Here is a 13,341-nt window from a genome sequence, read left to right as displayed (position 1 = left end):
CCACCTGAAGGGTCTTCTCCGCCATGGCCACCTGAAGGGTCTTCTCCGCCATGGCCACCTGAAGGGTCTTCTCCGCCATGGCCACCTGAAGGGTCTTCTCCGCCATGGCCACCTGAAGGGTCTTCTCCGCCAGGGCCACCTGAAGGGTCTTCTCCGCCATGGCCACCTGAAGGGTCTTCTCCGCCTTGGCCACCTGAAGGGTCTTCTCCGCCTTGGCCACCCGAAGGGTCCGGACCGCCATGGCCACCCGAAGGGTCCTCACTGCCGTGGTCGCTTGAGGGGACATCACCGCCCTGGCCACCCGAAGGGTCCTCTCCGCCGTGGCCACCCGAAGGGTCCTCACCGCCGTGGCCGCCCGAGGGGTCGTCTCCGTCCTGGCCACGCCCACAGCCTGCTCCACCGTGACCACACCCACAGTCTGCTCCGCCCTGGAGGCTTCCTGCCTTGTCTCCCTTGCCTTGTCTTCCCCGTCAGCCTCCAGGGCGCCCACCCTCCCACCCCTTTGGTCTTTCTACGGCGCGAGGACGCGCCTACCGGGAGGGGGGAGTAATGTCACATTCACTGTCTGTCATCGTCCTGTCTGCACTACAATTCCCAGAATCCTCCTTGTTTCCACACCTGAACTCACTCCCTTCATTACCCACTGGTTCATCATCATTATCTGCATCACCTGTCTTGTGTTCATCTGTGTGTGTATTTAAGTTCCTGGTTTTCACTCTTCACTTGTCGGTCAATGTTTAATGTTAAGGTTATCCTTGTCTGAGCACACGCTCCCTGTTCCTTGTTTTTGTGAGATTGTGAATTAAAACCTTGGATTACTTCATCTACCCTGCAGCCTGACACCTGCCATGATTCAAAACTGAAAATAAAGTTCTGAAAGGTTGAAACTAAGTGTTCGAAAACTCAAAATCTTACAAAAAACAGTTTTGCAAGATCGAAAAATAAGATTTGCAAGCTTGCAAAATGTAAAAAAATAAAAATATCTCTGCAAACATTATGTTGTTTTTGAGATTTCCTTCTTCAGAACTGCAAAAAAAAATTTTTCACTGTTCTCCCAGTGTATAGTTTGTTTTCCAGATTTGAAACCTTGTAAATGGTGATCTGAAAACTGGTGTGCGAATAGGTGAAAAAAAGTTTTGAAACTCTGAAAACTGAGGTTCGAAAGGGCGAAACTTATTACATTACATTACATTTGCACTCCTATTGCATACTATTTTTTCAGAGCTGAGTTTACAACACCCACTTTGCGGAGATACGGCCACACAGTTGCGAGCTTGCGACTCACGTGATTTGTGGCAGCGTTGTCACGCAGCTCTGCTCTGAAACTCTGAAACTCAGACTGAGCGAAAATGAAGCTTCGCAACTTCGCAACTTCAGAAAAAGCCTGGAGGGAGGGCCGTCTGCTCTTGGCCAATGCTTTGATGTCTGCTGACGTACAGTCCAGTCACAAGTCGTATTTACTGGAAAGGTGGGATTGACCGACTGCTCCGCCAATGACGAAAGCCAAAGTATTCATAAACTGATTGCACACTGGCACGTCAAAAGCGTGCGTTTCAGCCAACGCGCGATTTGCCAAAAGCGCGCGTTCTTAATGTGCGTGGCCACGGAAACGTGTGATCTGCTATTTAAAACGATCTGCTATTTTATGATTAATAAAAATGTTTTTAACCACTATTTTTAAGACTGCTCCTCCCTGACACCCGTGGGACACTTGCCATTCTACATTTATAACAATAATATCTTAGTCTAAACCTAAAGTAATCTTGAAAAACTACATATAATTTAAAAGCTTTCAGACTCTATTATTCATATTTGAAGACTAATTATCAAAAGAAATGACAGCAGTAGTAGCCTGGCTAACGTCAGTACCTCGTCTCATTCTCAAAATCTGGTCCATGGTGTCCAGGCTGCCTAGCAGCGTGAAAAACAAGGCAGCATGGGGAAACCCAGGCTACAGCAGTAGACAAATGAAGAATCTATAGGCATTTATCTACTGCTGTAGCCTGGGTTTCCCCATGCTGCCTTGTTTTTCACGCTGCTAGGCAGCCTGGACACCATGGACCAGATTTTGAGAATGAGACGAGGTACTGACGTTAGCCAGGCTACTACTGCTGTCATTTCTTTTGATAATTAGTCTTCAAATATGAATAATAGAGTCTGAAAGCTTTTAAATTATATGTAGTTTTTCAAGATTACTTTAGGTTTAGACTAAGATATTATTGTTATAAATGTAGAATGGCAAGTGTCCCACGGGTGTCAGGGAGGAGCAGTCTTAAAAATAGTGGTTAAAAACATTTTTATTAATCATAAAATAGCAGATCGTTTTAAATAGCAGATCACACGTTTCCGTGGCCACGCACATTAAGAACGCGCGCTTTTGGCAAATCGCGCGTTGGCTGAAACGCACGCTTTTGACGTGCCAGTGTGCAATCAGTTTATGAATACTTTGGCTTTCGTCATTGGCGGAGCAGTCGGTCAATCCCACCTTTCCAGTAAATACGACTTGTGACTGGACTGTACGTCAGCAGACATCAAAGCATTGGCCAAGAGCAGACGGCCCTCCCTCCAGGCTTTTTCTGAAGTTGCGAAGTTGCGAAGCTTCATTTTCGCTCAGTCTGAGTTTCAGAGTTTCAGAGCAGAGCTGCGTGACAACGCTGCCACAAATCACGTGAGTCGCAAGCTCGCAACTGTGTGGCCGTATCTCCGCAAAGTGGGTGTTGTAAACTCAGCTCTGAAAAAATAGTATGCAATAGGAGTGCAAATGTAATGTAATGTAATAAGTTTCGCCCTTTCGAACCTCAGTTTTCAGAGTTTCAAAACTTTTTTTCACCTATTCGCACACCAGTTTTCAGATCACCATTTACAAGGTTTCAAATCTGGAAAACAAACTATACACTGGGAGAACAGTGAAAAATTTTTTTTTGCAGTTCTGAAGAAGGAAATCTCAAAAACAACATAATGTTTGCAGAGATATTTTTATTTTTTTACATTTTGCAAGCTTGCAAATCTTATTTTTCGATCTTGCAAAACTGTTTTTTGTAAGATTTTGAGTTTTCGAACACTTAGTTTCAACCTTTCAGAACTTTATTTTCAGTTTTGAATCATGGCAGGATATTAATCCCATAGGAAGTTGAACGTAGTTAGGCCATTCCCTTTAAAAAAAAAACACACACAGATGGTTACTTGGCCTCCGTTCCCCCTAAAAAAAAAAAAAAATTATAAAACTATTTGTGACTATTTTGCTACAGGGACTCTGTATCGATCTATCTAGGCTATCTAGTGATAGCCATAGTGGGGTATTTCTGATTTAGAGAAACTCTCCGTAATTGTTATGGTTTTAGTTTAACCTATGGGCTATAGTGGCAGAAGGTTGTAGGCTCACCAGCCTCACCAGACCTACACACAGGGCTGCATTCTGACTCCTCTCATTAAAAACTGAGAGTTGGTATTTTGAGTCTCTGGTCGTCCAGATTTATAGATATACATTTACAGAGGATATTAGAGTAGCAAAGGTTGTAGGCTGAGCCTCCCTGGGGGCTCATAGTCAATGGCGTGGTTAGGCTTCCTCTCACTCCAGAGAGGTATCCGTTGAGGCCTCCACTCTCTAGAGCTTTGACAGAATGACTATAATTTAGCAAGTCCCATATGGGTGTTGTAGGCTTCCTCTCATTAGACAGTCATCATGCTGAGGCATCCATCCCTCAGAGCTCCATGCAAACAGCCTTGTCTTTGCAGGTAAAGTTTGAGAAGAGGCTTCTCTCTCTTAATAACAGAGAGGTGTTTTTTAGGCCCTTCGCTCCGAGTTGGGTATATCTAAACTTAGCTGTTTCCCACATGGATTTGTTATGCAACAGAGACCACATTGGTGTGAGTGTGTCCTCTTCTCTGAGAGTTATCCTGCTGAGGCATCCACTCCCCATAGCCCTGTGGAGGCGCTATATGTTTATAGTTTGGAGACTGTGGTCAGTTTCACTCTTGAGAGAGCGATCTGCTGAACGACATGCTTGCTGACACTGACATGCTCAGGTCGAGCTAACATTACTCCTCTCGTTCTAGAGTCATTTTGCAGAGTATGTTGCTCCCTAGAGCCTCTACACACAAGCCCAAGCACATGCCCTAGATATCCTCGGATGTTAGCTCTGAAGAGAAGAGCCTCCTGAGAATCAGGCTGCTCTAAATGCAGTCGCCAGCCAGCAGCACCTCCCCTGAAGAAGGCGCCTGGCCGCTGAGTGTGTCACCCTGGGCTAAACTAGATATGTCACCAGTGGTTTATGTAAGCAGTCCGGTTCATGAACCTCCTTTCAGAGCTGTATGCGCTTTTGTGAGTTGTTGGCCCTCTCTGGGCCTCCTGTACAGTAAGCGCCTTAGGTTGAGTGGGTGTAAAACCTCCCTAGGGCTCTGAAGTCAGCATTGTGTAGCAAGGCCCTGCAGGGGCCTCCATGATGTTGTCTCTAAAGAAGTGCAGATAGTACTCCCCTCGGTGAAGAGGGTATTTCTGCAGAGTGCTCCGTTTCACCGATAACCGCTGGGTAAGACTAGGTAGTACTCCCCTCGTTTAAGAGGGCCATTATGCAGAGTACTTCACCCCTGGTTGAATAATAGCAGGCCTTCACATGGTTTTTGGCCTCTATATTCCCAGCAGACAGGACGTGTCAAGGTGACCAGCTTCCATTTAAACCCTCCCTCAAACGACCAGGCTGCCCCAGATACAGACTTTAGTACTCCCCTTTATTTTAAGGGTCTTCATGCTGAGTATGTTGCCTTTGGTCACATTGCTAAGCTATATGGGTGATGTAGGCTTCCTCTCATCAGAGAGTCGTCATGCTGAGGCCACCATCCCTCAGAGCTCCATGCAAACAGATTAATCTTTGCAGGTAGAGATAAAGAAGAGCCTCCTCTCTCATAACAGAGAGCTGTTTTTCAGGCCCTTCGCTCCCAGAGCTCTGTGGTGGGTATATCTAAGCTTAGCTGTTTTCCATGTGGTAAAAGGAAACACTAGAAACCACTTTGGTGCGAGTATGGCAGGCCACCTCTTCTTCGAGAGTCATCCTGCTAAGGCATCTATCCCTCAGAGCTCCATGCAAACAGCTTTGTCTTTGCAGGTAGAGTTTGAGAAGAGGCCTCTCTCATTAACAGAGAGTTGTTTTTCATGCCCTTCGCTCCCTTAGCTCTGTGTTGGATGTATCTGAGTTTAACTGTTTCCCACGGTGTAAGAGAAAACACTAAAGACCATTGGTGTGAGTGTGGCAAGCCTCCTCTTCTTCGAGAATCATCCTGCTGAGACCTCCGCTCCCCATAGCCCTGTGGAGGTGCTATCTATCTCTGGGAAGAGACTGTAGTCAGGTTCATTCTTCAAAGAAAGCAGGTTGTTGGCTTCAGCTGATAGAGCATGATAGCACCCCTGATATGGGGGTTGATGTTGGTCCCCCTGAAAGTAGCAGGCTAGGGCCCAATGGGTCTGGGCCATACTCCCTTAAAGGAACCCCCCTCGAAGTTGAGCTGTGGCGTCCAGGCCTTTGAGCTGGCTCTGGGTCAAGTCCTTTGTATGAAATCACAAAGCTGTTTCCTCATTAAAGCACAAAGCTCGGGCAGTGGCCATAGGGGGTAGTGCTACTGACAGCCTGGTGCTTACCAAGTAAGGGGATTTAACTCTGAGTTAAATGTGTTTTATGCTTGTCACAGCCATGTTTGGCAAACATCCCCTCAGCATGGGAGTGTGGGTATTTCATACCCCAAAGTGTCTCAGTGCGAGTTCCCTTTCGAAAGGGAACATCTTGGGTTACGACTGTAAACCTTGTTCCCTGAAGAACAGGGAACGAGACACTGCATCTCGTCACCATGCCTCCGGGCTGCCTGCACAGTCCCTTCGGACGAAGAAGTGGATGATATGTTCTCTAGGCGCCCTTTTATACTTCCTGATCGCACTAGTAGTGACATCATGGCTGTCGCCGGCCAATACGATTGCCGTGATTATACAGTACTTCAGTCATCAGTCATGCTGAGGCGTTCCCCAAAGTGTCTCAGGAACAAGGGTTGCAGTCGTAACCAGAGACGTTTTTTTTTTGTCTTATCCTGAATCACTACGGTACACCTATAATTAGTGTTATATGCACTTTTATGATGGATAGATGCACTTTTATGGACTTCAAAACAGAAACAGCATTTCACTGCCATTATAAAGCTTGGAAGAGCCAGGACTTTTTCTAATATAATTTCGATAGTATTCGTCTGAAAGAAGAATGTCATATACACCAAGGATTACTTGAGGGTGAGTAAATCATGGGCTAATTTTCATTTTTGGGTGCTATCCCTTTAACCGCTAGAATGCCAAAAGTTACATAGTGTACCTTTAAATCACACGATAGTAGAGCATACAATTAAGCCTTTGTGGATGTCATGTGTTGTCTGTCTTGGTTTGAGTTCAGTTTCATTACCTGTGTTGTGTCCTTCTCTGCCTTGGTTGCTCATTGATCAGTCCCACCTGTGCCTTGTATTTTCTTACATTATCTCATGTATATGAATATATATTCCGATTTGGTTCAGTTCTTTGTATGTTCTTGTCTATGTATGGCTTTGGTTTGTATTCCTGTTCATGTTTCCTAATTTTCCAGAGTGACTTACTGTTTTGTTTGGTTTAATAAAGTACTGTTTATGACTTGATCCTCATCTCTACTCTACTTCCATCTAAGCCCTGAAAGGTAACTATAATGATAGGACACTTAATTCAGTTGTGACACATACATGTACAGCATAAGTTTAACCCATGCATGTCCTAAAGTTGAGTAGCAAACATGGCCAAGACAAATAACCTCTAATAAAACCCAAGAGAAGAACTTGTTTTATTACATCAAAAACATTTTGGCTACAAGAACATTTCCATTATTGACATGTATTGTAATGTTTTAAAACTAAAATTTCTTGACAAATGGATTAAATTCAACACTTTTGTTACCTTTCCTTTAAGTATCTTCCAAAGATGAGCAAGGACAAAGAAGAGTAGCAAATATAATACATTATAAAAAAACAAAAAAAAAAACATGTATAACTTGATTATTTGCACTGCATTAATCACATTTTTTCAGCCTTTTACATTACCGGAATATCATCTATTCTTGTTGAGGCATAGTAGCGATTTCTGTTCTAAACTCAAGTCAAGAATAAATACACAGTTCACCAAAATAAATAAATAAATCAACGATCAGAAGTCATAGAACATACAAATACAAAAGTCAAAGATCATTACAAATAAATCACTACCTAAATGTTAAGGACATATCTAAGGTAATCTGAGATTTTGTTGTTGTTGTTGATCATTTATCTCCTCCTGGGCTTTTTCCTTCCATCTGATTCCATTTGATTCCTGTTTAAGCAGTACTTGATTGAAGTTCTGATTGAAAACAGGTGCGGGTGATCAGTCAAGGGAGCGTGAGCAGGGAAGAGATGCAGCCGGAGGCCTGGAAGTCCGCTGCCAAGCCACAGTGACTCCTGACCAAGACGGATCCAGAGGGACGAGGGAGCCCGGCAGAGCCTAACGCCCGTTTCACACATACTCCGTTTGCAGTGCGTATGCGGTGCGTATTTTTTTCCGTACCCATGTTAACAGGTTAGAGCTTTCACACTGCACACGGATGCAGTCCGGCGATCCGTTCCAGTTGCGGTGCGTATACAGCAGTGCAGCGATCGTTTCCGCACCGAGTCTATTTTTGCTGTGCTGCACGCGCTGAATTAAAGTGACAGCATGTTTCGTGGTCAAAATGAACACAGATTGACCTAAAAATGTAGCAATTTCACCATAAATGCGATTAATTAAATAAAATGTAGTAATCTCAACATAAATGTATTTAAATACTTTTTTTTTTCACTTTAAGACCGGGGTAAAGAAAGGAAAGCTACAATTTACCTCAACAAGGGATAATGAACAACACTTGTCTCATTCGTGGAGGTGGAAAAACAAGTTCTTTGTGATATGCAAGATTTATTGTATTCAAATTTAAATGAAAAAGAAAAGGCACGAGAGTCGGCTGTTTTTGTCAATTTTAAGTTTTAATTTAAAATGTTTGCGATTTAATATAAAGTACATGGTTAAATATTTGCCCACTTGCTTGAGCAACTTAATATAAGTAAAAGTAATCCATTGAATAATAGGCTGACGTTGTTTAAATTGTGTTTAAACGTGCGTCTGTTAAAGAGTGTATATGCGTACAAAGACAATCGGAATGCTGAGACGTTAAGACCGGGGTAAATCAAGGGAAAATACCATTTACTTCAATAAGACAACATAATGAACAACACTCGTCTCATTCGTGGAGGTGGAAAAACAAGTTATTAGTGACATGCAAGATTTATTGTATAAAGATTTAAATTATGCAAAAGAAAGGCAAGGGTATGAGTCTGCTGTTTTTGTCAATTTTAAGTTTTAATTTAAAATGTAGGCTATGCGATTTTAATAGTATAGCCTACATGGTAAAATATTTTTACCACTTGCTTGAGCAACTTAATATATAATTATATAGAAGTAATGCTTTTAATAATATGTTGTTTAAATTGTGTTTAAACGTGAATACGTCTATTAAACAGTGTATATGTGTACAAAGAGAATCGCAATACATAAAAGTTGCTGATATCTTCTGGATTTGAAATACAGTGAGTATGTATTTGTGGTATAACAGCAGCGAATCAGTTACGCACTGCAAACGCAGCATATGTGAAAGCACTATTGCGTGTGCTGCTCCTGCACTGCATACGCACTGCAACACGCACCGCATATGCACTGCACACGGAGTATGTGTGAAACGGGCGTAAGGTATGACGAATCACAGTGGAGCCAAAGGAGACGGGAATAGGTCAACAGGCAAAGATGGCATCATGGGCTCTAAGCAACATGGCATCATGACTTTGCGTAAACATACACGCCACTTTCAAGTCAAAAGTGGCGTGTTATTTATACGCATTTTGAGCTATCCGCGTGTATGTTTACGCCGAAACGAACCGTCATCTTCCGCGTGTATGTCTACGCCCATAAACAAAATCTAATCATAACCATTTCTTAAAACTACGTAGGCTACAATTATAAAGAAAAACAACTGACAGACAAGTATAATCACAATAATTTATTTAATGAGAAAATGTCAAAATCGGTACCAAAAGTTGTTCACGTGACGATGTGTCGCAGTCCTCTCTGGCAGTGGTTTTGTATATGAGGTAACAAAGCAGAATTTAAGTTATTAATTCAAATCCATGAAAATGTTAATCCGTCTTCGGTTCGGTTCGCTGCTCTGAGGGCTGCGCGGCAGTGCGCGCTTCATTTCATTTCAAATGTGCATGACGCAATCTGTGACGAAGCAGGCGAGGCGAGAGCCAATGAGCGTTTGATATTACTGCCGTAACCATAGTAACCTGTCATAACACTTCTTGAGGGCGCAATTTTTGAATTTGAATTCATAACAAGCGCAGGGTTTGACGTTTACGGTCAAGATGACGATTACTGGATAAAAGGGCTGAGTTTGGATCTTTTTCTTGCAAATAATGGATTCTGAAGGTTTGGATTACATCAAGCTAATAAAATTGGTGTATTTTGTGAATCGATGTTGTGTTGTAAGGTTATATTAAATTATTGTGATTATACTCGTCTGTCTGTTGTTTTTCTTTATAATTGTTGCCTAGTTAGTTTTTAAAAATGGTTATGGTTAGGTTTAGGGGTAGGATTCGTGGCTCAAACTATGTTTTAATGCCATATTGTTCATAAAAATGCCATTTTCCTACATACCTGTCCATTACGTTTTATCATTTTAATATTGTCCATAAAATGGGTATGTTTAGGTGTGGGAGTACAGTTAAGGGATCTTACATTTATAATCTATACATGCTATTAACCCCAGTGACGGGTAGGTTTAGGGACGGAGTTGGGGTAGGTTATATTTATACAGTAATGTAACGTTAAGTCAACGGCGTTGATAAACACGCTAAAAAGCGATTATGCGTGTTGATAGCACGCCAAAAATGGAAATCGAATTGGCGTGTCATACATACGCCATTTCATGAGATCAGTCTGCTCTAAGGCTCTAGGTGGAGCCAATAAGTCTGAGCACCTAGGATGAGCTGAGGACCGGGAAGCCCAAGGTGGCGCCGGAGAGCCGGATGGAACCAGCAGAAGGGGAAGAGCCAAGGAGCTAGACGTAACCAGTGAGAGCTTTGGCTGACATCTAGTGTCGGGATGAAGAAACTTGGGCCAGCCTATGTGGCTGGGATTAAGGAGCTTGAAGGCTGGACAGAAACACCGGGAGTGGAAGGATTTCGGACAGGACTGGGACATCAATCCAGCTGTATGGGGCCGGCAGAGGATGAAGAAGTTCGAGGGTGGAAACTATGGTGGGAACTGGTCTATTAACAGCTCCTCACTTGCCCGTTTCAACATGGCCGAATGGCACCGTCGTCTTCATCCACCTCACTGACAGTGTAGGTAAAGCCATGCAGCCACAGCGCATAATCCACATAATGAGCCAGATTCAGTAACAATAATCTCATCCAGCCAGGAATTTTGGGGAAATTTTTTATGCCCAGCCGACCTTCAAAGACCACATTGCTACAACGGCACAATCATGCAAATTTGCATGGTACAACATCAGGAAGATCCAGCCCTTACTGAACATGCAACCCAACTTCTTGTCCAGGCCCTTGTCATTTCTAGTCTGGACTATTGCATTGCCCTTTTGGCTGGACTTCCAACATCTGCAGTCAAAATGATTCAGAACGCAGATCTACTTGTCTTCAACGAACCCAAAAGAGCCCATGTCACACTAATGTTTATCTCTCTGCACTGGTGTCCGGTTGCAGCTCACATCAAGTTTAAGACATTAGTGCTTACCTACAGGATGGCCACAGGCTCTGCACCCTCCTACCTCCACTCTCTCTTATGAGTTTACATGCCCTCCAGGAGCCTGCGGTCAGTAAGTAAGTGATGCCTTGTGGTACCATCACAAAGAGGCACAAAATCGCTCCCAAGAACGTTTTCGTTCACTGTTCCTTGCTGGAATGATCTTCCCAACCCTATCCAGAAAACTCATTGCATCTGTGAGCACTTAACATATATGTTTCACTATCTACTTCACTATGTCACTTTGTCAATGTTCTGACTATTTCTTAATCCTTAGCTTGGATAACCTAATCCTAACCCTAAATCAGTTTGTACTATAAAAGTTGTTTCATTTTCATCATGACTGAACAAAAATCACTAGCTGTGTCCCAATGCGAAGGCTGCATCCTTCGAAGGCCGTATTTGAAGGCCGATTGCGTCACAGCGGCGCGACGAAGGCTGTCCCAATTCAATTCTGTATTCTTCGAAGGCTGTATTCGAAGGCCGGTTGCATCATCGCGGCACGACGAAGGCTACCCTGATTCAAAAGTGACGCTAAATGCACCCTTCGTTTCCCCGTGGAAGGAAGGATACATAAATGGATCCTTAGCGGCCTATCCTACCCTATCCTACCCCATAAGTCATTGCACACCGGTGACGACAGCATTTTTATTTAAAAAAAAATTGCGGCCGAGAGTTCGGTGGTGGACGGCAAATTCACATTTAAATGTAAGTATTATGTTTTCATTTACTCAAATAGCTAGCGAAACCACAGTTAAAACCCACAAGTTTTTCTTTCTTATAAACTTCATCTTATCCCCTTCGTCACCATTGCATGGCTTCATTTGTCAGGTGGTTTGAGGCAAAACCTGTGCTAATATTAGTTTAATAATTGTTTCAAGGAGCAGACAGCTCAATTTATTAAATTTAGGTCTGAAAATGACCATTTATTTACGGGGACGAAAAACTCCCCCAGCGTGGCTTGGAGGTAAGACAACAACCTATCTGTAATATTTGCACTAGTCTGTCTCGCTTGTGTATTATAAGAAATATCACTCACAATATAAAGCCCACAACAATAAGAAAGCATTAGAAAAGGCAAAGGGTTTCACTTTTATGTGTTTTTGTTGTGCTGTCATTCAAGCTATGTCTAAAAAGGTTTTAACCAAATTTGAGGTTCCAGAAATATGATTTCTGAATTATTTTGGATGCATGTCCTGATGTGTCATATTTCGCAGTGTTAACAATGCACTAATGTTAAGATTGCACCCCTGTGTTAATATTTTTCACAAGTACCCTTTTCTGCTTTTTTAGAGCAATTCTGGAGAAAATGGGTCTGCTGGGGAGGGTAACACACATACAGGCAAAAAAATAAAAATACAAAGTAAGAAAGTTAATACTCACGTCTTTGCTGAAATGTATTGTGTTGTTGTTGTTGTTGTAAACAAGCCATGGTTAATTTGCTCTGCCTTAGGATTGCAAGTGTCCTGGGACAGGTGAGGATGTGAGAGGGAAACCCACTGCTGAAACTTGGCCCTGGTGTGTCCTCATGGATGAGATGTTGGGACAGAGGCATTGCACTGCATTGCCCTGTCCTTATTGCCTCAATCCCTGAGGACACACCAGGGCCGAGTTCAGCAGTGGGAGCCCACGGTGAGGAGGAGCACCAGCACCAGCAGCAGCAGCACGAAGGCGGCGAGACAGAGAGGACAAGTTTGACTTGATCACAGAAGACATGCAACTACAGAGAGAGGCAGAGGCAAGGAGAGGAGGGAGAGGAGGGTCAGGGTGTTTTCTTGAGAGAATGATTGAAAAATATATATTTTTTTCTTTATATTCTTGTTTACATTTTTTTCACTTATTTTTTTAAAAGGAAAGAAAAATATTTTTATGCAACTTTAAATGTATAAATAAATGAGAATGAATTGTTCTGGAGTGGACATTGTTTATTTTTGTAATGACAGTCATAATTTCTACATAATTTCTTCTTTTTTTCAAATAAAATTGGTAAATGAAAATCATTTGTTCTATAGGCTACGTAAAAGTACTTTTTCCAAATATTTACAACATACATTAAACATATCAAAATCAACATAAACATTTAAATTTACAGTACATAAAATAAGAAAAAATTATGTAGACTTTTATTGAGCTGAGCAGAGAGACCCTGGTGGAGCTGCTGGACTGGGATGGGCTCCACAATAGAGACCCTGGTAAGGCCTCTGCTGGTGGGACATCCTCTGGGATGGTCTTCTGAGTGTTTGAGTGCATATTTCCACTATCCACTAAGTTGTCTACCAACAGGTTTGCAGGGCTGAGTCAGTCAACGCCACCATGTCACTGAGATTTTTTTTTTTTTTTTCAGAAAGTATATTTCTTTAAACTACATTTTTTAAATGAAACTACAGCTGCATCCCATATGAAAGGGCGCATCTGAGGCGCTCGGACCAGTCTAGCCTACGGAGGAATTATTCTTGTCGCCTGGCAAC

Source organism: Scardinius erythrophthalmus (genome assembly GCF_964197995.2).
Source record: "Scardinius erythrophthalmus genome assembly, chromosome: 25".
In the NCBI taxonomy this organism is placed as follows: Eukaryota; Metazoa; Chordata; class Actinopteri; order Cypriniformes; family Leuciscidae; genus Scardinius; species Scardinius erythrophthalmus.
Note: the sequence above shows the minus strand (reverse complement) of the source record.